Below are 27,638 nucleotides of genomic sequence, written 5' to 3'. Positions count from 1 at the left end.
CTTGTGCTCAGTAAATTGAAAACTCTTTCTCCCCCCTCTCCTCCTTCGTCGCTTTCTCTTTCTTCTTTTCCCTTTCTTCCATACCCCAATGACAGAATACGATAAAACACAGACACACACACACACACTCTCACACAGCTTTACGGCCTTCCCTCAGACAGCTATTACTCACTTCTACTTTAAATGAGTGCCGTCAAATATATGGGCCCGCCATTAAGAAGCCGATCAATAAAAATGCCATTAGGGGTGGAGTAAAAATGCTGATATTAGTGAAGCTCAAAACAAAATATTTGATTTTCTGTCTGATAGTTAGTGAGATGGGGCTCTTTGAAGAAGCTTTGAGCAGAGATTGGGTCAAGGGGATGTGGGTTTGCATGGTTTTGGAGGTGTACCATGTCTTGCAGTCAGTTCTTTACCTAGGGATGTTTACTTGAATGTCTATACCATATTCCCATCTTCTAGCCAAAATTTCTCACCAGGTTAGTCTGAGCAGGTGGCACTCTCCACTCTGCTTGAACGTTGTGGACCATTTTACCAGCCCATTATGTTTTTATTGATAGATCTAATTAGCTTATACAGTACAAGTCTAAGATATAACTTATTGGATATAACTTAAATGTATCAAAAATACTTTAAGAAATGATCTTTGGTTATGTTTAAGTTTATACTCTATGTAATTGCATATTTACCAGTGATCTGTAGTCTAGTAGTCTAATAGCTGTTTTATCTTAGAACGCAGATATTTTATATTTAGATGTTAAAGTTGTAACAAACCCGATGTTTTCTTCACTATAACTGTGACGAAAAAGGAAATTTGTAGTTTTTAAAGGGTCCTATTTGATTAGTTTCTTTCTGTGAGTGTTTATACTCTGTGGCTTGCTCTAAATGCCTGTGCATGTGTGTTTTCTAAAATTAGATCAGCGTTTGTCATGTGTAGCATATAAGAACATATATGTGTGTAGGTGTGTGTGTGTGGGGACGACTTTTTACTCATTTGTTTTGTTTAGGTTCGTTTTATGCGCTCTGGCTCGTGAGTTTTAATCACTGTGTAAATACAGAAGTCTGACTTCATTGGTGATTTATTTATTGACTACAGACGTGGAGGGTAGACCACTGAGTTCTGGGAACCAGAGATTCTCGACCTCTACAGGGCTCATGCACAATGTGTGTCACTGTGTTTTACTTTAAATGGCTGTTGAGACACAGATCACAAACTATTTTGTGTTGCTTATTAATTGCAGAAGAGTTCAACAGTGTGCAAAACTTCAGTATGTACGTTTTGTGTGGTCATAATGGTCGGAACATTGTAATTCTGTATTTATATCGTTAATTTTTTTTGTTTCAAAACATTTTGTTAACCTGGTCAACATGCACATATGCACTAAACTACGTAAGATGTTAATCATTTAAATATTTAACGCCACACCTTGACAGAGATATTTTCTTTGATTTTATATTCCAATCTTTCCCACGACAGTTGCAGAGAGCACACAGAGAGTCTTAAACAGCCTGAAATGCTCATTTTAGCCCAGTATTCACCTGATTTTACATGTGGGCAACACACACATATTACATCACATTAGTAATCCCCGTTTTTGCCCATGTGCTGTTAATTTAACCTGCTGCTGTTTGTTTAGCTGTCATGACTGATGTGGTCTTCCTCTCCTGATGTTTATGGTCACTTGTCTGTTAGCTTTACTTTTTTTATTTGGAAAGGTGTGTCTGGTCTACAAAACAGCTTCTAGACATGAAAAACTGTCCAGAATTGATCCAGTATGGCAAAAAAACCCACAAGTATGTAACACAGATGTGAAAAGGATATGACTGTATTTGAATTTGAACACGATTCTGTGGCGTACGCTCAAATATGGTTTCTTAGGTAATGTTTTATATAAATGCTATTATTACATTTGTACCAAACTTAGAGCTGATATAGAACTTGTTGTGTGGACAGTTATAACAACATGAAATAGTATTTAAGTTGGCATTTGGTGAATCAGACACGCACATACTCACACAGAAATATAAGAAAACGGTTCATGCTCATGTTTAAAATTTATCTACCATTCTGTCTGACACATCAGCAAATTTTTCTCAGAGATGACAAATTATTAAAATAATATTTTCAAGGATATGTATGTAAACCGCTGTGTTTAGAAAAGAGCACCACGGAAAACAAAGATAAGAATAAAGAGTTTAAGTTGCAGGCTAGTATATGTTGAAAATAACATGTGAGTAGGTGGTAAAGGTGTGACTGCAGACGGGAGCAACAACACTCCTAAATCTCAGGCTGCTGCCCACCACGCAATTCTCTTGATAGGCAGCACGGTATTCTTGTGATTTATGATGAAACCTTCTCTCAATTTATCACGGGTGGCAGGAATGTATAATTCAAAACATTTTCTGTTTTGCTGCATGTGTTGGTTCCCTCCATCTCACCACACCTAACACCTTTCCATCATCACTACACACCAAACGTGCTCTTCCCTTTTTTTTTTCTTTTCTTTTTTTTTTAAATTTGCTGAATGCACACACAGGTATTTTAAATCATGTGTGGCACGTGAGTCATTGTATGTTTCCCACTGAAGACACCTGGTGCGGGAAGATGGCACTAAAACACGATCAAATGTTCCAAAAACATGACAGCACTTCCCTCCCTCTGTGTTTGATGTTCATTTGACTGTTGCTCTAATGTTCCTGTGTAGGTGAGTATGTGTGAATGATCCGCGTGGATGAGCATCTGTGTTTTTCTTGTTTCATACATTCACTTCATGTTTTTCCATCAATCGCTACCCTTTTGTGGTAGAGATGTTTGTGTGCTTCAGTGGTTCCAGGAGCTATTTTATCAAGGGCAAAATAATGCAGTGCAAAATAATCCTGGTTGAAAAGAACAGACAAAGTGCAATTAAAACACTCCTGTGAAGACAGCATCCAGGCACCCAGCAACCTCACCTGCACAATACTTGGAGCCCACCTTAAAGCTGGGTTTTGTGGATGACCGAACAGAACACACCCCCAGCTGGCTTTTAGGGGTGTTGATGTCATTTATCTGGTGAAGAAGGTGACTGAATTTGTGTTTGCTTTATATCAACCCCTCCAATACCAAAGTCTGCTGATAGCAGCAGCCAGGCCTTATCTCAGTGGCAAAGTACAGATTGATGCTGCTCATCTGTGGGAATGGGGCTTTAAAAGAAATCTACCCTCCGCTCCTTCCTTACTCTTTCACTGCTGATTCCTTCTGCCTTCTTCAACCATGATATTCACACAGATCCAGCCAGCGAGCCACTTCAATAGCTCTAAAAGCTCTAGTAAAACAGGACTCAATACCTGACTTACATTAGACAGCTCATGAAGATAATTCCCTATAAATAGCTTTGCATACCTTGAGACTTAAAAGGAAAATCTTTACTGTAAATTTCAAATTTTGTGTTGTTACATTAATAACAGATAATAACTTAAATGTTTAATTATCTGGAATGTCCTCTGAAAATCAATGATATAAACTATATGAACAGCTTTCTTTTCTGTTCTGTCTGGTTTTATGAACATTTAACCAAGTATTTTGGTGATAAACACTTCTGAGCTGACCTGGACTCACCCTCAAGAACTTGAATATCTCTTGCAGTATTCGGTCACATTCTTCCTGCGAGGATTTTCTTTGGAATTCATAACTGCCATTCCAAGAATATCTGGAATTTTATACAAGAAAGTATTCCTGTAGCTGCTAATTTAGAGAGGGAAACAATTATGGAAGCATGGCTGATCAGAACAAATGCTGACTCAAGATGCTTGTGTACGCCCAGCAGATATTTGCTGACTTTATACTTCAGAAATGTGTCACAGTGTGGTCATCAGTGCTTATTGAATTGCTAATTAGTGCCTAATTCCAAATCCCTGTGTAGATTATTAGTTCAACACACTGAAAGAATGGCCATTTATTGTAAAATACAAACCCAAACCCAAAGTTTGATAAGATTGTTGAATGTAAATGATTGCCATTAAACATATTCAATATAGCCAACATCCCCTCTGGTTGTATGGCAGCACCATGTGGATAGCTTACGGTCTACTATGAAAACTATGTTGTGGAGCACGTGATGGATATCCAGTGATATGTGTTTCAATTGCATGCCCCATCCACTTATTTCCCATGGTGCCCTTGGAAGGTCAGTCAGCAATGGTGCTCCAAGCACATTCACACTCACAGACTAATTTTGCATCCTTTAATATTGCATGGAGCTCATTTAGAGGATGTGGGGATGGGGTACAATACACACGCAGACATGTATGCTAGCATGCAAACACATCTATTGCTTTGTAATTTTCTTTCTCAGCAGCTCTCGGGGGTACATTTTAGGATGCTGCAAAGGGTTTTGGATTTATCTGGTTACACATGGTTGGTGTCTTTGGATTTATTTGTGTGTTTATAAATAATTGTTTTTGTGTCATCTCCATGTATATACATGTGCAAATTATGTATGTATGTTTGTGTATATGCATATCCCCTTGTTCTGCAAAAAAGTAATGCAAAAACCTCTTCTGCTGTTCTCTTAGTCATCAATCAACCTGCCACTTTAATTTATGTGGCACTTCTGGCTGCATCGTCGTTTATTTTGGGGGAGAAGAATATCACTGTTGCGCAGCTCTGGGGAGAAGTGGCTTTGGTTAGGCAGCATACATATTGCTTTTTAACCCTTTATGGGCTCAAAGAGTTTTCCTGTATTTTCTCAAAAGTAAAGCCACATTATTCTGTGGATATGCTTATGAAAGAGTTCACACTTATTTTTGATAAATGTCAAAAGTTAGTGCCTAAAGCTAGGCGCCTTCTCAGAAAAAGTTTCAAAAAAGTAAATAAATAAAAATAAAGATTTCCTGCTGGCTCAAGTATAGATCTGGTATAAAGTAAAATATCTAGTGTAGAATCAAGTAATTTGATTGTATGTGATACCTAAGGTTAGCAACTTAGCAGCTTAACATGAAAAATTAGATCCGGCCAACCTGAAGATAAATACAGCAAGAATATTTGACCCACTTCTGTTTATGTATTGTGGAATCAGTCAACAAAGGTCACGGGTTATAAGTTGAGGGGTCAAGGAAGTCATGGCTAGATGAGGTCAGCATGAGGTTACTTCCGTTTGGGGATTCCAGACTATTCCTGTCCATCATATAAGGCAATCCAGAAGACCTCTTCCACCCGGAGCCTCTGCTCAAGTCCCTCCTGTCAGAGTGATGTACAGCAGAAGGCAATAGATGCTGAGAGTGCAAGAGATTGAAGGCAGTCTGTTGGGAGAAAATGTGCACACACACAAAAACGTACATACTCAGTCTCTCACTTGCACACAGACACACACAGAGACACACATACCAGACATTGAGTGCGAGGTTATTTTCAAAATGTATGTCCGTAGCTGCAAAATTATATTATTTATATGTGATAAAACACTAGAAAGGTTGATTCAAGCAATTTTCCTCAAAAAGCATTTTTAATTTATCCGCTCATGATAATGTAGCTGGTATTTAAAAGTTAGTAATAGACTGTTGCAAAATTTGGTAGCACTTTATAATGTCACACTATTAACAATTATTAATGTATAAGTAATTCATTATTAATATAGGATTATTCCTCCTTTGTATGCCATTTATAAATACAAATATATTATTATGGCTATGATTATGATTATTACTAGCAGTGATGTAGTGGTAGTGATAGCTATACGCACTTACACGTACATGGTGTTATAGTAACAGATGGATAAATATATCTGTATATATAAATGACATATCAAGGAGCGGTAATGATATATAAATGATGAATTAAGCACTCGCTAATACCTTAATAATACCTGCCTGATGCCTAATAAAGTGACATTATTATAAAGTGCTACCCAAAATGTAAAATTATTGGTAGTTATTAAAAAAAATGATGCTAGGGACCTTCAGCTTTACTACTTTTTCTATCAGCCAATTGTTTTTTTTTTTTTGTTTTTTTTTTATCCTTGGGGGCTTTTTTGTTGTTGTTGTTCTTTGAAATATTCAAATAATATAAATCTGTCAGATTTCATCACACATGCACTTAGCTGTTATAGCCTGGAAGGCAATCTTCACTTGTGTTATGCTGTAACAGCTTAATGAATGTGAAGAAGGTGATGCAGTGAGCCTCCCCTGTTTTATTGACTGCGTGAATCACAGTGTTCACTGTTGCTACCAGCTAAATGCTACATGCTACGTGCTAATCTCCAGAGTATAACTTGATACAGGCAGAGCAGATCTCTCCACCCTGCTCCAGGGATCTTTATCTTTGCAACGGGATTGAATTATTTCTTCTTGCTTAGCTGGAGGAATCGAGTTACAGTGACCATAATGCACAACAACATACTGCTATTGTCATAGACATGTGTTAGATTAGCAGGGTACACAGCAAGATGCTAATTTAGCAACAAGTCACATGCTACACTTACTATTGGAACTATTAGAGGGAAATCACAGTGGCACAGAAAACCAAGCTCAGAAGAAGAAAAATATTTCCCATATTCTTTCGACAAAGACATTTTCACAATGGCTTCTAAACTTAAGAGTACTGTGTGCAGCTTTATTGATTTTTTTTTTTTTCCTTTTTTTTTTTTAGCAGTGTCCGGGAGATGGCGCCGAGAAAATGAGGTCTGGCTTGAAGGTTTATGTCCTGCCACAGTTAGAAGGAAATGTGAGCTGAGGATTCAGCTGGCCTTTTATTGTAAATGCGCTCCCTCTAGATGGGCTTAAAGTGTCTGTTTTCCTGGCTATAGGAGGGGAATTAAATATGAAGGGTATCAGTAAATGAGCAGGAAGACTCCAAACGAGTGCTTAGGGACAGTTTTCCATTATTGTCATCTATTATCCCGGACAGATAGCGATATCGGCCTTTGAGTCGTCGATTTGCAATCCACTGCACGTTGGTGGCAGGCTGACACGTTATGGGTTATGTGAAAACAAAATAGCACAGTTAACTCTAGGGATAATTTGGGCTATTTTAATCCAGTCAAATACAGAGCATTTACAACTGATGCACATCGTAAAACAGTACTCCAAAGTGGCGCAACAAGGCTTCCAGTTCATGATTAAATAACCATCTGGTGTTGAACTGTTGAATGTGTACTGCTATACAGTTCTCCATATTCTCAGCTATTCTAATCTCTCTCTATGGCAGAACATGCTGGGCATATTTGGTAATATTCAAGCAAGTCGAAAACATAAAATGGTGTGAAATCTGATAGATTAACCTATGTCTGATGGCATTAGATTAGATATTCGTAAGATTAAGTAAAGCTTTGACCAGATAATCTTGCCAAGCATTCACCACCTTAACGTCACGTTACTCTAAGTATTCTCACTTTCCTGTGTCAGATACTAGCTTCGTTTTGAGCTCACCGCTGCGTGGCCGCTGTAAAGCATTGGTCTGTACACAGACAGTCACTCTGAATAATAGGCCTGCAAGCCATAAATGTCAGCCCTTTAAATCACACATGGGCCAGCACTGTGTCTCAGAGAGAGAATCCTTCATCACTGCTTAAACTACAGCCGCCCATTTATTTATTATGTGTATGTTTATAAATCACTAAGGAGACCCCGCATTCCTGAAGCCTGTAAAAGTGAGTGAAAGAAAGAATAAGGTGTACATTGGAAAGAGAGGTTTAAAAAATAAGCAGGGTAACATGAAAATGTGTGAAGAGTGGTACAAATCAACATAATATTTTATTGTTTATATTTTCAGAAATGACAAGAAATATTTTCTAAAAACTTGTTGTTTCTTTACACGTCGCATGGAATTCTTATTTTAATGTTTTTGATTTTTATTTAATAAATTTTAATTCAGTTCATAAGAATCTGCTGTCTACCTGAGGAGTTTGTTGATGAGGAAAATGTTTTCACTTTCCAACCAAATTTAGGGATTTTTTTTTTTTAAAGGGATTTCTTTTTCTAGATGTTTTTTGTAACAACCTGAGAATTCTACTTTAAACTTTTCAGTCTATTTTCAGTGTTGTTTAGACATCTGGAAGGGAGATCAGTTTCTTACTCAGGTATATTAACAGTAAGTTTTTATAGTAAAACTATGTTGGATACTATTAAGATGTAAGAGGATAATTAAAAATGTTTTTAAAAATGATATTTTCCATACATTTGCTGTATGTGTTTAAGGTAAATTCTAATCTCAAATTGTTTTTTTGTATGATTTTAATTTCTCTTCATCTGCCCAGATGTTTCAGTTAGGTAAAGCCAAGAAAATAAACTGACCAGTGCTGTGAAACCATTATTCCACTGTTTCATTAACATCTTAGTAAATACATGCCATTTGCAGTTACTCTTACCTATTCACTATGCTTTTTGAGCAACATAATCTGTAGTATAGAGAACTAAAAATCACTTAGTTTCTAGTGGTTGCAGTCAGGTATTTATCTAAAGCATTATGGTCCACTGATCATTGAGGGGGCTTGATGGTCCTCGTTTACAGTGTTCCATGAAGGGCCTTTAATCATAGTAGTACAATAGAAAAATGTTGAAGTGCACAGTATTATGAAGTTTGATTTTGCACAGATGTGTCTGTGCCAAAAATCCATTCAATCCATTTATGATATGGATATGGAAAAGTTATGTACATAACCTACATAGTCTAAGTGAAAGACATAACACATATTTTACTGTGAAAGCTATAACCATAGACTCTATACACTGCTTCACCAGTGATATCATACCAGTGTCTATGAAGTGTTTAGCTACACCACCATTCTCCTGAGACTAGCACACTTTTTATGGACAATTAATATTAACACAGAAATGACAGTGAATTCCCCGGCTTCACCCAGGAGTGTCTCTCCACAGGCAAAAAAAAACAAAACTCCACTAAGACTACTCGTCTGCAGATCAGTCAAAATAAGCCAAATGGGTCTTTCATCCTTTGCTTTTACAGTCTTGGAGATTTATGATGTACAGCAGTGAGATGTACAATTGCCCAGTATATGTATATGCATGCTTTTAGTCTTTCATTCCCCCTCATAAAAGACGACACATTCCAAGATTTTACTCAACCGTTGGTTCCTTTACGTTTTCCTTGAGGGTTTGAGACGGCATTTCGTGTCTTTGTTCCTTTTAATCAAATACTTACTTCTGTCTCTAAGTAAGACACAAAAAATCACAGCCATTTAAGATGCAGGGATTTGCGATGTTTTGACCAAATGTTTGAACTACATAAAGGAAATGATCCTTGTGTTACAGGGAACAAATATGGCAATGCATTTAGAAACAAAGACAAAAAAAATCTTTAAAACATATCTGTACACTTTCTTTCTTTCTCTCACTCTCACACACACACACACACACACACACACACACACACACACACACACACACACACACACACACACACACACACACACAGACAGAACAGCATTCATTCTCACTGGGAAGTGTATACTTCCATTAAATACACAGTCCCTAGTCCACTTTCTCTTTTCCCAGGCTGCTTTATTTTCCCTCAGGTCCTGTAGGGAGTTTGATTTTAGACTCAAGAAACCACATCTCATCAGCTCCTTAGAACCTGTGAGCTTTTAGTTGTGAACCCCCTCAAATTTCAGATTTGGCATTAGTGTATTTTTGTCTGGAAGTTGTGGCCTTAACCCTTGAACTCTTTACCACTGGGTGCTTGTCAGATTGCCAATCTTAGACTGTTCCCTCAAGCGCAAATAGAAAGTAAAGTAGAAATAGTATTAAAATTTTGTTTGGTTATAGCCACAAATCCTCAACTTCAGTTTAGCTTGGATCCATAAGTTTTGAGCACATGTGTTTCTATCATAGTTGTTGATGCTGATAAAGCAATGCATCAGTCACTTTGATTAGAAGTCATTTAGAGTTGGAGCACAACTGTAATTCATTGGCCTAGTCACACTAGAGTAAAAGATCAGGTTATCACCCTCCTTGTTCCTTGGTAGCCATCAAAAACATTGGTGGCTTCCAAGTGATTGCATTGACTTTTGTTTTTGTTTTTTTGCATTCGGTAAAACCCTTAAATCTGGTCAACCACTAATAGCAAGACGATTACGCAGGTCAACTTGGTGTGAGTCGACCTGTCTGCAAACAATCAGTCTCAGAGAGATTGGTGGTTTGAAAACAATTGTCATCTAATTTATTAACGCTGACTGATTGATTGTGACGTGTTGACATCCTGAGTCAGTCTGCAGTGTGTCTTTTTGCAATAAGTGATTTGATTCAGCTGGTTGCCAACTGGTTGTATTCTGGCTATATTCCTATATAAAAGCAAGGTTGCTGTTCTACAGTAAATCACCATCCTGCAACAACTATGTCACTATTTGTGGATGAATTTCTGAATTTCTCTTTTAAATCTATGTTGGGACTCTGAATGTAAGTAGTTAACGTAAATCACTGAGTTTAGATATAACAGATTTGCACAGCAAAGCAAAGTTGCTTTGAAGATGGCAAATCACAGCAAGTGGTCGCAGACTTGGTCCCGTCTTTGAAGCAACTATTTCAAGAGCAGTTCATTGCACACAGACAGTTTTTTCTAGTATGACTATTGCATGAACTTGCAAAGCGTTCAAGTGTAAGGAATTCAGCATATGTAGAAATCTGCCTTCTGCATTAAAACTTCATTCTTGAACTACTTAGTACTTGAACTGTTTTCCTCAAGGCTACTTGACCAGTACATATGTATGTCAATACATACCCTGGCCTTTTCTTAATTGAGACATATCTGTATTGAGCAGACAAATCTACAAGTCACTCACTGAATATGAAAAATGGAGCATGGGAAGGAGAGGAGAGGGTGGGAAGAGAGATCAATGATATGGATCTGCATGTACAGACTAAACCCAAGCCTCCATCCTGTGTGTGTATGTGCTTGTGTCTGCATGTGTGTATGTTGCAGGTTCTGTAGCCTTATTGGACATCTGAATGAGTAATGGTGTCGTCTCAGACTGGGTAATTACCACCAGTGCTCGTTTATTAAAAAGGGGTTGGAGAGATGGAGAAAGGAGGATGGTGCTCTGGTGCTGAGGGAATGTGGGCTGAATAGATAAAAAAAAAACTGGAAATTTTAAAATTATTTTATATATAATTCATTTTAATGTCCATCAAATCTACATTTTAGCCCTTTCAGTACAAAGATTTAATGCTTTATTTAGGTCCCCTGTTTGGGGCTTTAGTGGTTATGCATAACTAAAGATTACCTTTCTATATTGCCCTTGTTAAAGAACAGTTTATCTTAACTACCACCACCTTACATGTTATTGATTTTAAGTTCATATTATTTCATCTTGCTAAAGAAAAACTATCCATCACTAGGGTTGGGACTTGATACGAATTTAGAAATACCAATTCCATTATTGATATCATTTATTGATTCAATTCCTTATCCATTTTCTTGTCTATTGTCATTGGGTTCTCGTTGGCTCCGTTTTGAGAGTGACCACCATTGCTAAGCACCAATAAAGAAATGACATTTATGCTAATGAATTGCATACCGTGGTTCAAATGTTTGTGCATGTTTGTTAAGGTTTTTCACCTCTTTGTTGTGGTCAGTGTTGGAGTTGTTACTCAAAAAGGTCATTATTACACAGATCACACAAACCACTTCTCTTAAAAAATAATGCAGTATGTCATTTAATTATTCCAGGGAAAAAGTTGTTCGTTATACTAGTTATATTTCTACTAGTACTGTAACTACTCGTTACATTACTTTTATGTTACTCTGTGAAACAGCTTAAACAAACTGTCTCATAATCACAATTTAACAATATAAACCTAAGGCTACAACCCCTCCAAACAATACAAATCCCTAATGAGGACACATCTCGCTAAGGTCGCCACAGTGATTCTGTTTTAGAAATGTGAACAGGTAAAAGTAGAGACTGCAGCCTGACTGCTCGTCTGCTTGTTACCTGTTGAAGTTCAGGGTCTGCCTAGTGGTGTCAGCATTCACTCAGCTTTCATTTTGGGTTCATCTTGGCTAGCTTAGCGTTAGCATGCTGTCTTGGCAGATGCTTGCAAAGAACCAAAGTTGTTCAGCAGCATAATGCAGTTGTTTCTCTCCTGAATGCAATTTTCCACTTTACCATTTATCTTGTTGTTTTATGTGATAGAAATAAATATCCATATCCGTGCCATGTTTTTTACAAGAACCAGTTCTCGATTCTCATCCCTATCCACCGCTTCCTCACTGACAGCTGATTTGCACAGAAGCTAACAGTGCTCACCAAACTAATTTTAAGATTTTAGGAGTCTCATTATCAGCAAAGTTATTTAAATTAAGCTCCCAGCTTGTTAACCAGAAAGTGGAGTTAACTAGCTGAAGTTTGAAAATAACAGTTTTCAAGAGAATTTTTAGTTTGGAAGACTTCCATGTTCTTAAAGAGTATCGTTTTTATGTACTGTGCTTCTATGGGCTGTTTAGTACTGAGACCGAATGTGAAAGCTTACAACATGGACTAGCAACAAACTGAATGTAAAACTGCGCCGAAGAGAGACACAATCAAAGCTCAGCACTGAGTAATGTGAAAATTTACATTTAAAGATTCTGAGTGTTGAGTGTGATGCCACTTTCCATAATTTCCAATTCTATTTCTGAAGTTGTGAACTCTGGATCAAGTATCGAATCATAAAATTCTATCTAGCTTAATTCTGAATTCAACCAACTACAGAAACAAATAATATTCCTCCTGCACACTATTTCTCTGCTTTTTCCTTTTCATTTTGCATTCTTCTTCCCATTTCTCCCTTCCTCTCTTTTCTCACCCTGTCTGTCTGCATGTCTGAAATGCTAAGAAAACATTTTGGCTATGTAGGCTATGCTGAGAATCAGTCAGCAGCTGCTTGGTGATCAATGGGAAAGAAAACAAGTCCTAGCCAAAGGAATTTGAGTTTTGAACTCTGTTCATAACTTAGAAACCATGCCAGGGAGGAAAACCATCTGACCAATGATAGATGATTGAGATGGCTATGCTCCTATCTATGCATCCATCAGTCCAACTATATAGTACTATATGTAAAAATGCAGATTTCTATTCATATATTTAGAGAGTGTTTATATTAGAGAAAGAAATGGTAAAGAAGGCCTCGTTTGCCCTTGTCTATTTCAACATCTTGCCTCAAAATAACCCCCTACCCCACACTTCCATCACATGAGTAATCATACAGTAGCACATCCCTTCTCTTATGTATACACACATTCATAGTTTGGCAAGGCATGCTTGACTCATGACTCAACCCCAGACGCCTGCCAATGCCACTGTGTTGGTCTAGTGGTGCCACAGCACTCAGAGAGTCCTCGCTCTGTCCCTGCCGTGTCACGAATCCACACAAAAGGCATATTGTTAATCATGCTTGGGAAAGACCAGAGTTCAAGGACATTAATAGCTACGATGTGTAATTTCCCTCCCCTCCACATCCTACTCATTCAGCTTTTTGGGTTTAAGAAACAAGGATAATTCATCTGGGAAAGTACCATTGACAAAACTTGACTGTACTACTGGAAAGCAATTGTTAACTAGTGAATTATTAGAATGCCGTTGGTTTGTTTCTTTTTAACATCACCAGTTTAAAACCCATTACTAAAATGTGAAATGAATTGGGCCAAAATACTTAAAGAGAACACTTAGGATGAGTCTGAGGTGGGCGCCTTAAAATAGTGCATGTTTAAGTTTAGAGTAACAGATTAAACCTGTAAATAAGCCAGACTGGCGTGAAGCTAGCGTGGAATCAGATGTTTATCCTTTTTTTTTTATTTGCTGAAATGTTCCCTTCCAAATTTCATAGACACTGGGAAAGTCAAATTTCCTATTTTGTTTGTCAAAAAGAAGAACTAGTTTGCTTGATTTTGCAGAGACATATACATTTCATGTGAAGTAAACTCTTAAAGAATTAAGAGAATAGGTTCTTGCCCACAAAGAAGCAAACCTACACTAACATACATACTGCTATAAATATAAACACTCCATCGTCTCTGGTCTCTGATCACCTCACAACTGTTTAACCCTCCTTTTCCTTCAACACAAAGGGTACGCCACTGTGTGCCAGCATCTCATCTTACGTGCCACAGAGGAGCTTGAGACTATTAGCCTGAGCTTGTCTCTTTTGTGCTAATTGGCAAATCCAGCATCAACTTCGCTATTGTTTAATTAGTCTTAACAAGATAACTGAACAATCATTAAACAACATTCAAGTGACCCCATCAAGGATTTAATAATTAAAGCAAAAAAAAAAAAATCTTGTTCAAGACTTTTTTAAAGACTTTTCTCTAGTAGGAAAATGAGGTAACTTTTTAATGTTACCGCCAATGTTATCGCCTGTGCACAGATCTCTATTTTCAACTGTTGCAAAGTAACATAAAAGCAGAATTATGATAATTGCTTTGTTGTAAAAAAGTATGTTAGCTTAATGTCGATAATACTTAAAATCATATAGTGGGTGTAGACTAGTGCAAAGAATAGAAAATATTAAACAGTCAGTAAAAAATATACTGTTTAGCATCAGCTTTTATATGGTACACAATACATAATGTAATGTTATCACTAAGTTTTATCTTCTAAAATGTACATTTGCCTTTATTTTCGCTTTGTATTTAAACAGTTCATCTTAAAATTGCAACACTATTGTCAAACACATCTTTTTATTTAATTTATAAGAGAGCAAGTTATTCACAGATACCAACTCAAGGTAAGGGGAGAAATGCACCTATCTACATGCATAAAAGTGCTTAACTCTCACATATAAAGACATATAAAGACAAGGCCATTGTTTCATTAGAGGTGTCACACATCTGAATTGAAATCAGCATCCTTCTCCATTTCAGTCTTCAGGCCTTTACCGCCCCCTTCTTCTTTTATTTTTATGTAAAACACATTGTGAAAGGTCAGTGAAGAGAAGCAGCAGAGAAGAAACGAGAGCATGAGAGAGTCGAGTGTGCGTGCATGTGTGCATGCATGTATGTATATATATTTGTGCATGTGATTATGAGTGTAATTCCTTGCTGTGTGTGTGTGTGTGTGTGTGCATGTGTGTTTTCAGAGGGGGTAAAACTCTGTCTCCTATGCATGCTGTGCTCATTGAGAAGTGGTGTCTTGTGCCTAGGGGGGCTGCCAGGGAGAGGGCAGGCGGGCGGCCAGGCGCCAAAGAAAGAGGTCACATCCATATTCATCGCATTGGACATGCACATGTAAACCACTTTTAATATGCCGTGACAGGGCAAAGTTGTGTTGAGGCGGAAGGACAGAGAGAAAGAGGGTGAGGGAAAAGCAGAAATGATGACAAATACGGAAGGAATAATTGTGAGAAAAGTCCACATGTGCATCTTCATCGCGGTCTAAGTGACTTCCTGGTGAATCTCAGTGACCTGCAAAATCCAATTATAGGCAGGCAGTGTAAAATAAGTCTTATTAGAAAGGAGAACTGTACGCTTGCGCACACACAGTATAAGATATATGTAGCATTATAAATTTTTAACACATTTAAATTGGCTTATGTACATAAATCTGATGGAAAGGATGGAAAAACTCTTTACTGGCTTTAAACACATATAACGATTGCTAAAGTGCTACACTGCAGATATTTCCAACTCATTAAAAAAACTCAATCTGTATCAAAAGACCGGAAAACACAAAAGGAATGCCTGTTTTGATAGGGCACTTTGAGGTCAGTGGGGGCATATCATCTTCACATCATAACAGGAGGCCCAGGTAGGCAGTTATGACAATGTGGCATTATATGGTAGCTTTTGAAGTCTACCAGTGACAGCCCCTCAATGTAACCGTCTGTCACAAGTCACTGCTTTGAAGTTGACAATGATGAAAAAGAACAAAAACCAGGCAAAAAAACAACAAAAAACAATCCATTAAGATTATGGAGTCATGTCAAAGCAGCATTTCAGAGATTTGGACAAGGAGTGTAGATGCTGTGTGTGGTATATACAGTGGTATTTGGACTGTGAGACAGTATATTGTAGTGTTCTATATATAGACAGAAAGGAGCTGAGGATCTCTTTTGCGTTGGGAAGGCAGTTTAGATAGAAGTGGAATAATAGGACCTTTCTCCAGGACACTTAACCCCTGATATCCTGCTGGATTGCCCTTTTGATAATGGCACCACTTACTGTCTCTCTGTCATGAAGCACTCTCTTCAATCCTTACCTGTAGGGCCTACATTGGACCATCCCTGGGGTGGAAAATAGTCACAGTGGGGGTTTTACTCTAGGGATGGGGTTTTCTAGTAACCCTACTCTTAACTTTTCAGACAACGCCAGGGTCCCCTGGGCATCCCCCACCCTCTATGGGCTTTAATTCCAACAAAAGTTAAAGTTGCGACAGGAGCTTCCCTAAGCGGACAAATTATGCTATCAGTTTCCCTGCTGTTGTTGGTGTATAAAAGCACCTTGCTTCTGTTAAAAAAAGAAAAAAAAAGAAGTGAAGTTCTCCATCTGGAAATCTGTTTGAAGTCAGTTAAAACAAAGCTGACCTAAATTTGTCTGCACATTTGTTCTGTCAAGAGTTAAATTAGCATTGTTTAATGGAAGATAGTGAGTTTAATCCCGGTGCATAACGCAGCACTGCCATTGTTAATGGGGCAATCAAGGTGACAGGTTTATCCTGTCCAGCAGAGCACTGGGTAGTGAATCTTTCTGGGCCCTAACCTCCAGCTTGCCTCAAACAGTGGGGAATCCTACTCAATCACTATGAGAGGGTCTTCTCAGCTTCACTCATATTTTAACCACCAGCCCCACACCATGGGGTGCTGTGTAACGGCCCGTCAGTGGCTGTAACCTAAGCACCAAAATGGCTTTTTGACAATGTATCTTGTGTTGTTTTAAGAACCCCCGTCTGTCTTGACCAGACCCCACCTCCACAAAATATGATTTAATCATTTCTCTCACTTACTTTTCTCAGCATGAGAGCAAAAAGGAAGACAGAAAAAGAAACTGAGAGGGGCTGGGGGGAGGCATTCCAAAGTGGTGAAGAAGGAGAGACATTACAGCAGTTATTTCCGCAGCAAAGAGAAGAAAACCTCTTACAAGGCACTTCTTAATAGGAGCTGGTTGCCAAGGCTAAAGCCAAGCTACTTCTCTTAAGAAATCCTCTGGGTGAAAATATGAGCAAGCTTTTAATCAAGAGGCAGTGGACGTTATACAAACAACAGTCTATGCTGATGTCATTCTGAAAAATCTCCCCTTTTAAAACTCAGACCTCTAGTCCATTATTTACATTCTTTTTTTTTTCTTTTTTAAGTGTGTTTTGGGGGAAAAAATTAAGATTGTATCTCATACAGATTGTAGCTTACAAAACTGTTGTGTCACTTGGTATTTTTCAAAAGCGTCCACATAACAACTAAAAAAAACCCAACTTTAATGTCAGTCTTCTAAAATGCATTGAAATTGCCAACGTTGCACAAGAGATGATCTCATGTTTCTAGTCACATCTTGCTTGTTGCAAATTTCTGGGAGCAGGCCCTGATTCCTGTCTCTGCTCATCTCTTCTGACCCCACTTTTCTCCTCAGGAGTATATCGTTCCCCACCCTGCCTGCATCAGTGGTTGACACCCACTTATGAGCTCTGAAGCACAGTGTACACATTACCACAAGTGTTGTTACTGTTACCAGGGACTGTCTTACCCTCTGTAATGAGTTGCAAATCTGACAGGAGCCCAGTTTGTAATAATGTGTGGATGCTGTGGTACATCATCCTTATGACTGTCTGCCGATGTTGATATAAACTACTGTGTTGAAGGCGTGAACCCCTGATTTCTTTCTATTTTGTTTCCCAAGTAAGACTTTATCTTTTTAAAGTGGCTGTGAGCAACAATTCTCCAGGCTTTCTAAAGGTCTTCCAAAGATTTTCTTTCAACATTGGCTGCTTTTTCCATCATTAGTCCAGTCCATGACCATTTTCAGACGAATGCTTTGATTTGTTTGTTTTTTTGGTTAAGCCACTAAACACTGAGTGGTAGATCACCTACCAATCGGAAGGTTGGTGGTTCGATTCCTGTCCGCTCCAGTCTGCATGCCAAATATCCTTGGGCAAGATATTAACCCCAAGATGCTCTCTGATGGATCCATCGGAGTATGAATGTGTATGAATGTATGATAGCAAGAACTTACATAGGAAGAGCCTAGAAAAAAGTGCTTATGTTAATGACTGAATGAGGCAAGTTGTGTAAAGTGCTTTGACTGCTCAGATAAAGTAGAAACGTTCTATATAAAGAACCAGTCCATTTACCATGGGCAGGCTGCTAGCAACAAAGTATTGTTGGTAGCAGCGTGTCGCAAAAACACATAATTTGTTTCCATCTGTTCTTTAGTTAAATGTATGAATGTGGAGTCCCAAAGATGACCCACTGAGAAGCATAGAATAGTGTTTTTGCACCAAGCAAAGTGATTCCCTGTTAGTTGACAACGTGCCCAACAAGTGTGCAGTGTGTCTTTTAAAAAACTGAGGAAACTGGACAAATAGAAGATGAAAGAAAAAGTGATAGTCCTCATAACTATCTAGAACATATGAACGGCATCTGAAGGTTACGTCCTCAAGATCCCACTTATCCAGTAAATCACACAGAACCCGAGAGATGTATTTGGTCATAGTTGATCTATCTACAGTACTGTTCAATATAGCCTGATCACAAATGGTCCCACTGGAAGGGCGACTGTCAAAAAGAAGAAAAGGAAATGGGGAGAAAACCTTTCCTCCGTTCCACCAATACTGTTTCTCTGTCCGGGCAGTCCGATTTGGATAGCACTAAGTAGCACAGACACTGAAACCTAGCATCAGTATAGCTTACTGTGGCTTGAGCGACTTCCTGCTGCTCTCTATGCAATGTTCGTATCTGTTTAATACTGTTTGCATGTACTTAAAATGCATGTATTGTGAGGTCCCCCACAAGTGGTTCAATCTAAACTCATTTACCAGAAGAGTGTATAAGCAGGGCTCGTAAAATTGCTAGCCCGACGTCCCGGGGCTAACGATTTTTCCAGTCGGGCTACCAAAATCTAACTCAGTCCTGCCCATTGGGCTATCATAGGAAGGAAAAATATGTGTCAGTGCTTCTGCATTCCTTTGCAAATGTCGCAAAGGGTAATTTTGTCATTGGCATCGATGAGCCACTGTCAATATGTGACATATTGAAATCGCGTTTGAATTTGCATTTGTTTTTTGCTTTCACTTTCACTTTGCAATCGCGTGAACTGTGTATAGAGAGCCGCTGTACTGATTGGTGAGTGACAGATTAATTGCGCACCAATTCCTCTGACATCGTCTTATCACTCATTAGCTTACTATTCAAATGTGACAAGTGAAATCTCCCGCAGCAAGTTTAAACATGTGATAGCGGTTGATTGCGCAGAGAATCGCTGACCGTTATGTGTGTGAAATCCATCTGTGTAAAAACAGATGGATTTACGCAGGTATTTTAGTTCTGCAGAGCCAAATAAGACAGGTCAGGGTGAAGAAGGGACAGCAAAGAAAAGCCTACCACAAAATGGTTATGACAAATCAGACTATGAGGCAAAAAAGAGTAGCTGTTTTGGTTTCATGGACAAAAGAATTTCTGTGGCTGGAATATGACAAGCTAAATAACAATGTTCTGACGAGTGTGTCGTGAGTTTCCCTTGATTTCTGAGTTGGCAAGCGCCTTTGTTACTGGGACCAGTCTTTTTAAGAAAGACCCCATCAGAATGCATGAGAAATGCAAGAAGTGCATTATTGCTCAATCTGCAGTATCTTTCCCAGGACAAACACCAATTGCACAAAACATACTAAAAATAAACCAAGCACAAAAAGAAGTCTTGAAAAATCTGTTTAGAACAGCGTAATATGTTGCAAAGAGTGAACTACCACTGGCAAAATTTAGCAGTCTTTGCAAACTTCAAAAAGCAAATGGCCTAGATCTTGGTTCCACTTACCTCTTACCTGTAACTTCAGTGGAAATTTCAGATTCAGGATCTGACACAGACTGATTCATGTTCTACACAGTTCTGACAAGGTCATAGAAATTTTTGTTCAATTAGAACCAAGTATTTGAGTTGATGATTGTAATTTGATGTTTTGTTTCCTTCACAATATTATACTTTAATGTATAATATTGTAAAGGAAAAAAACACAAATCAAAAAATCCTTCTCTTTTTTATTTGGGCTACTTAAATTTATTTTGGGCTACCAAAAACTGAAGCGTGCCTGCCCGAAGGGCTACCAGGGATTTTGAAATTTTGCGAGCCCTGATAAGATACAGTGTTGGGATCGTTACTCAAGAAAAGTGATGTATTACACATTACTCGTTATGGTTCTTCACGTGCCAATAACTGAAGGAACTATGTAACGTATGTAAAGACATAATTGTGACTGCAATGTAATGATTGAATTTAGTAATTGGTTACATTACTAAATTACTGAAAAATGTAACGTGAGTACAGTAACACATGTTTCTGCCCACTTGATGAATGTAAGTTCACAACTCTCACTTTAGTACTGTATTGGACTTTGCCAAAAAATAGTGAGCCACTCTTTTCCAATGCTTTAGTGATGCCAAGCTTTTTTCCAACAGTGCAGCTTTGTCTGTCTGTGTATTCCCCCCACACTCATTCCCCACTGGAACTGCTTCCTGCAGGATTAATAGATGAGGTTAAAACACACAGTAAAATTGCAGACTGTAACACTAAATTAATAAGCTAAAAGAGTCTAAAAGTCTTTGTAGAGTTGCAGAGATGTGTGGTATTTCCTGCTAATTTGGCATGCAATCAAGCTTTTCATATCGGAGTTAAAAAGGCACAGGTTAATGCTGCTTCAGATTTTGCAGCATTAACTCTTTGAGAAACAGTGTGTAGCGTCTCTCAAGCCACCCAGTCTTTTGCTATGATTAATGAACAGCTAGTAAAGGTCAACACATAATAAACTGAACTGCCTTTACATTAGATTTTCCTGACATCAAATTTAGATAAATTTATTTTTCATTGATCTTAAACAATAGGTCACAGAGAGACAGTTTGCCTCAGCAGGTTCAGCTTTGTCCGAGGAACACAGTTTCACCATATTGTTTGGTTGTTCAAGGGCTGACACTTGATAATGCCAGTGCTCACTTCTTGGAAACCTACCACTCTAATTCTCATGGCACAGAAGAGACTTGTATCCTAAGCACTTTTGTGGGTCATCACAAGAAAAAACTGTCATCGATGCCAGTTTCCTTTCAGTGCGTCCTTGCCCCTTCACACTGCACAGCTCCTTTTTTCACCCCTCTAGTGCCTAACCAACCTGCGGTAATAATGACGAACATCATTTATGCAAATGTAATTAGTGCGAGAAACATGAGAGTGAAGCACAGGGCGCCAATGGAAATTTATCACTGAACACCCAGGCTCTAAACATTCAATTAAAATATTGAATTTCAGTGGATTTAATCTAAATGTAATAAATTAAGAAGTGGAAGAAGAGTTTGCAGCAGAGCAGGCTGACATTTGGCTGTCACTATCACACTTGGAGATGGTCACTGATTCCACGTCCTTACCTTAACCCTTCAAAATGCAGATGGTGGGCAGAAAGACAAGGAGAGAAGGTGATGTCTGGCTCTTATCTCTGTATCTGGGTCAGTGTTTTGTCGAAGCATGGAAGGGTGAGATTGGGCTACAGTGCTGAGACAAACTAGTGCTGCACACTACAGGCTTTAATGTTTGATAATTTGATATCAACCATGTATATGACGTGTTTAACTGCTGTTAAACATATTGTTGTAAGCCTTCGTGGCTTTGAAACTACAGTCTTAACCAGGGAGCACAACAGGAGATTGGTAAAACAGGAAAGAGGGGAAGACACAGACACCGTCGTTGGAAGAGAAAGTCTGGATTTCAGGAAAGCATCCATCACAAGTCAGGAGCAGCGTCAGCTTGGATGACACAAAATCACATATGGAGTCCTTCTTCAGGGACAGACAAAAGTAATTAGCTGGGCTCAGATACTGACATTTTCTGTCCTCTAGAGCTGTTTTTCATATTCTTTATATTCTCAGCTCTATTAGATTTACACCGATGATCTGCAGATACAGTAAGTTCATCAGAACAAAGTGTTGTCAAACCAATGAGTTAAAAGGCCAGTTAGTTGGTAACATTTTATGCAATCAGAGAGTTTGTTGAGGTTAGAATTATTTCATCCACAGTCCGTGTAACACATATAACAGCGTTTCTCTTCCATTTCAACTGATCTTTTTTCTCATCATCTCAGAGGAAACCGTTCTAACACTGACAAATACATCTGGTGTTCGGTAGTGTCACCACACCTAACAATTTTGTGGAGTTCTTCTAAACATTTGACCATCGCTTAAATTAGGATAATGATTAGCTGTACTTCAATAAATATCACAATGATAATAGATGTTTGGTGAATTAAGTGCTTGCCCTATAAGAGCTTGATAAAGTGGATATATTGAAAGTTGTGTGACCCTATAATGCAAAACTGTATTTCTTTTTATCCTATTCGACTTTTTTAAGAGTTGAGACACAGGCTAGGTGATAGACATGTTACTTGTAGATGTGTTTTGAGGTAAAAGTAGTTATGCAAATGTCTTTGGAATTTTAATGCATAATTAGACACAAAATTTTAAATTAGCCCTAAATGAGAATTTTTTGAAAAATCTTTTATCCTGCTAGACTAAATGCTAGTTGAATAGTTTCAGGTGTATAAAAACAAAAATAGTCTATGTGCAGTTTTTATTTCTAGAGCTGACATTATACATGTTAACCAGATGGATGCCCTTGCCTCACTCTCTTTGCTTAATGTACCATGAGGCCTTCTTGAGAGTTGATTCTCACTCAAGACTAAAGCTGCAATTACAACCCCCGTTTGTACACACTTGCAAGCTGTGTCAATACTGATCCAAAACACTGCTGCACTCCTGAGAGCTGTACTCTCAGCACTTGCTGTGACAAAGTCCAACTTAATGTTTTCTCCTCTGTTCATGTTTACATACAGAGGACATGGCAGCCTGCCTCCTTCAGCTTCATGGTAATAAGCTGCTATCGCCCTAGTTTTCTTAATATCACATTAGAATTTCATCTCAAGGGGAGGAAGCACTGAGAGTGTCAGAACGTTGTATGTTTAATGAATAAGACTAGGGAAAAGTGTCTTAATGGTTGCATTAATGCTCTCTTTTTTGTCACCGTCCCTCTGTACATATTGTGCATAATATCAAACACGACCTGATTCTTGCTCTATTTCCATAACGCCCCTCTGGATCTTGGTGGTATTTTGTCTCATTTTGTGCTGCATCTGAAAGTAGAGGGCAAAATGAGGCCTGTCTATGAATCAGTGCTACAGATAACTGGTGATATTATACACTGACATCCTTTAAAGAAGACTTTAATGCAAGCACTCAATGCATGCCAATTTAAAAGGCATAAATAATGTAAATACATTTTAGATCTTTTGAAAATCTAAAGCTTCCATCCAAAAGCAATTTGCTATATTAACCCAGTCTAAATGATCTTTTTTTTTCCTATCTTGAGCTATTTAAAATAATGTTAATAACAGTGGCAATATTCATGTTATCTATGCCAGCTTTTATAGTGTCTAACTTTAAATAGGCTACATGGCCAAACGTTAATGGCACCCACTGTTAGAATTTGCCTGCAGTGATTTTCTTCCATTTAGCCATTATAGCACTACTGAGGTCATTGCTGTTGGATGATGAGGCCTGGCTCACATGGCATATCAGTCACTCCCAGAGCTGTCATATGGCACCGATATCATGCCATCGAGTTTTTTGCACACCCTAATCAAGATATTTCTTTTTGTATCTTTGTTTACTTTGGTTTTTGGATTTTGAAACCACAGAGAGTAGTGCACAAACAAAGTGTCACATAATTGCATTGCATTCAGTTTCACCTAACTGGAAGTAATGGGCCTTACTATAATCATGATCAAGTCAGTGTCAGCAAACTTCTTTTTTTAAACAGTCTGAACAGGGTACATGTAACTTTGACATGCTAACAAGCATTAACAAAGGCTAGACATGTAGCAGGATATCTATGACCACTAGAAGCAATGCTTTTAAAGTTTAATCCATTATTTACTTCAATCTGGACCTTACTGTGTCTTTGATCTACCATTCGACACCAAACACGAGCTCTACAGCCACAGATAGCTTGCCATGTTTTATTTATCTCTAATTAGCTGCTCATTCAAAATCATGAAACAATAGACCAGAATAGACATAACTGACTCCTGCATCTAGGCCAATGTTTAGTCTGGGATACCAAGGTTGATCTACCTCTCTGTATTTGATAGTGCCACGATCCATTATTCACTAAAGATCAAATTTTAAAGCAGGGATGCTGTTCAGTATTAGAGAACTAGGGAAGAAAAGATATCTTTCTTAGTTCTCACATTCTTTTTGTCAGTGCTTTTTAATGCTCTTTCAGTTTCAGTCCAGGCTGAGAAAGGATTTAAGGGAGTTTGGCATTTACATCTGTGAATGAACTTTTTTTTTTAATTTGTTTGATAATTTTCCCCCAACATTATGCCAATAATCTTAGGTGTAACATGTCCTCATATAGTCTTTGTAATGTGCTTTATCCACTGCCTCCAGTGCACAGTATTGCTTATTCTCTATTATCTGCTCAGGTGACATCAAATCACTTACTTAAATAAAAATGACTTAAAGAAACACAAATGATGTGTTGGGAAAAATTGTTTGTAATTATTATTTACACTGTTCATGCTAAAAACATACAGGTACAAATGTACAAAAATAGTATAATAATAATAGACAGTATAGTTTAGATGTTGAGTTAAGCCCTTTTTTTAAAAATAGTTACAGCATACCATCTATAATAGCATATCCTGCAACAGCAGTATTTTAATTGCCAAAATTTTAGTGTCTAATACCCATACAGCTGTTTTCCAGAACTAGACTTTATGAGTCACTATATAAATATTTTATCTGCACCATAAATATCGCCCTAGTCTATGATGTTAGCTTTGGTCAAGTGCTTATTTTGGACCATCAAGAGAGAGCTACAGAGACTGAATTGAGTTTTGGCTCATCTATCTTTTTCACTTTTCACTTCTCAGTCTGTGCTACTTTTCCTCAGCTAAATGAGACTGATGATACAACTGAAAGGAAAAGGAAGCACTAACAGCAATGAGCAAAATTGTGAAACATATTATTAAATGCATTAAGATGTGTCCACAGCGCAAGAAATCATTAAATGTGTAATTCTGGGCAAGTCCTCGCTGTCTAGATTTGCTCTTTTTACCGCTAAAGTCAAATTAAATTGTGCAAACCTTGGACTCGTACTAACTTCTCTGACCCTGATGAATGATTTGTAAAATTCTAGATTCTCCACAGTGTTTACTTTGGATGACTGCAACTTACAGAGGTTTGATAGATGATAGTTAATTTTCCTTTTTTTTTCACATTTTTGCTATTTTGGATCCCTCTCTGTGACTGAACTCAGACCATTGTGCACTTCTCTTTACAGTAATGCTTTGCAGCTATTTTTACTGTGCATTCCTGTACAGACATGCACTAATTACAGTGGTATCTCATAATGGATGTCCTAATGTTTTATTTACCTTATGAGACTTTAATCAGCTCCCTGATTTCCTCTGTTGTTACACACCTTACCTTGAAACATAGCCTGTCTATATCCTCTTATCTGGCAGTGCCCACTGTGCTCACCAGCCTGCTGCCAACAGGAGAGCTGGAGGTGGCAGACAGTGTTTGAGAGGATGTGTTACGTGTGTGTCTGTTTGTGTGTGTGTTTTGAATGTTGCCTTTGTACATTTACACATGCATGTCTTTGTGTGTTTGTACTGCATGTGTGAGTGTCAATGTGTGTGACAGGTGCCAACTCCTATGTCAGGGGTGAGGTCGCACCCTCCCTTCTCAGCCTAGGTGTCTGCAGAGGTTCGTATCCACTCAGCAAATAAAGGGTGAACACCTTTTACCCCTCCACACACACTGATATCTAGAGGCGAACACACCCAACCTGCTAGATGTCATTAGCCTTTACACTAACAGCGATCCCCAAGACAACTTGGGAAAAAAGGCAGGCACATATTTTTAGCAGTGAATGCCAAAGTAAGTGCTGTGCATTTGCTGCTGGGATAGCTATAGATGCCAACTGAGACGGCACCTATTGGCAAAGATTTTTTTACCGAGTGATATATTTAGGTGATGCGTATCAGCTGTTTAGAAAGAAATTTGTTGACACTTTAATTAATCTGCTCTGATAGCATCCAGAGGTGACATCGCAACTTAAGTGTGTTTTTTGGGGTCTACTTGAGTGTTTGTGTAGTGTAGTGTAGTAGAAAACTTTTGTTTTTTCACTCTTGCCTGTTTTAGAAATGCACTCCTTTCCATTCATCTGATGACATTTGAACATATCCTAGCACAAGTCTGAATGCATTTATTAACAGATAAGCACAAAATCATCACTGTACTTTTTAAACTGTTTTGCAGAGAAGTTAACTTGTACTGTTCCAGATTACAAAAGGCTTGTATTTTACTTTGTGCCTTTTTAGGGAATCATTATCTTACATCCTTTGTCTTTTTCTTTTTTTTAAATCAAACAATTCCTGAGTTTTTTCAGCCTCCTCAAACATGCAAGAGAATGGCCAAAAAAGGAAACTTCCCAAGCACATTTCATTCATGGCTCAGCTCTTAACATATTTAAGATCTAACCCAAAAATCTAAAGTATTTTCTTGTCAATAATATATCACCGTATTGCCTAGAGAACAAAAAAAACTAAAGTAGCAACCAAAGATTTATTTCTCTCAGATCAAGCAAACAGTATGTTTATGTTTGTCATTTGTTATTCTTTCCCTTTAATTTACATTTGCTTGATTGTATTTCTTTGTACATCCACTCATTCTTAATTTTTCTACCACTTATCCTATCTTGGGTTGTGGGGGCTGGTCGTTGACAGAGATGCCTAGACCTTTCTTTCGCTTGCCTCTCTTGAGTTCTGGGCATTCACCATGTCCAAAATAACAGCAAACTCCACAACTGACCAATACAGCATTTTCACACTTTTATACTTTATACTTTTTATACTGTCATTGTGGAAATACAGACCCATGCCGTGTGGTATTTACTTGTGTAAACTTATACAGGGTTCCTTTTATCACTTTTAGCAGATTAAGCTGTAAACAATTTTCCTGAATGTCATTAAGTGTTCAAAGAAAACATGCAAAAATAATAATTCAGGCTGAAGAGCTTGTTGTTTGCTATGTATTCCAGTTATTTCCGGAAATGCACTGAATCAGGAACCTGGAAAAAAGTTGCTAATTTGGAAATGTGTGTTCTTTTTTGCATGCTGAGACTGTCTTCAAAACTATTTTATAAAAACATCATGCATATATGTGCAGATTTCTAGCATATTTAACATTTAACTGCATGTAAAATTGTGTGATCAATTGATGTGTTGACCTGATATAACTTGACAGTATGTGTTAATGAATGGCAGGAGTAGATTGAATTTGTTTCAAATATTTATATCTGGCACGAATTACGGGTAAAATCCATCATACAAATGTAACAGGTGTCTAAAATCATCAGCTTTCTCTCCAGCTGCCAAGATATATTCTTTTTATTCTCTTTATAACACCAGGGTCTCCTCTGAGAGTGG

The 27,638-nt window shown here is 38.0% G+C and overlaps 1 long non-coding RNA gene across 2 annotated transcripts in view; it reads left to right on the top strand.

Moving 5' to 3' along the window:
- Window positions 1–27,638, top strand: part of LOC146695201 (uncharacterized) — an 83,560-nt gene that overhangs the window by 16,050 nt on the left and 39,872 nt on the right. The window lies entirely within an intron of this gene.

This window comes from Copadichromis virginalis, linkage group LG13 (assembly GCF_057382275.1).
Source record: "Copadichromis virginalis isolate Kocher_CV1m ecotype Utaka linkage group LG13, C_Virginalis_male_GT1.1, whole genome shotgun sequence".
Taxonomy (NCBI): domain Eukaryota; kingdom Metazoa; phylum Chordata; class Actinopteri; order Cichliformes; family Cichlidae; genus Copadichromis; species Copadichromis virginalis.
Note: the sequence above shows the minus strand (reverse complement) of the source record. Positions and strands in the feature narration are given on the sequence as shown.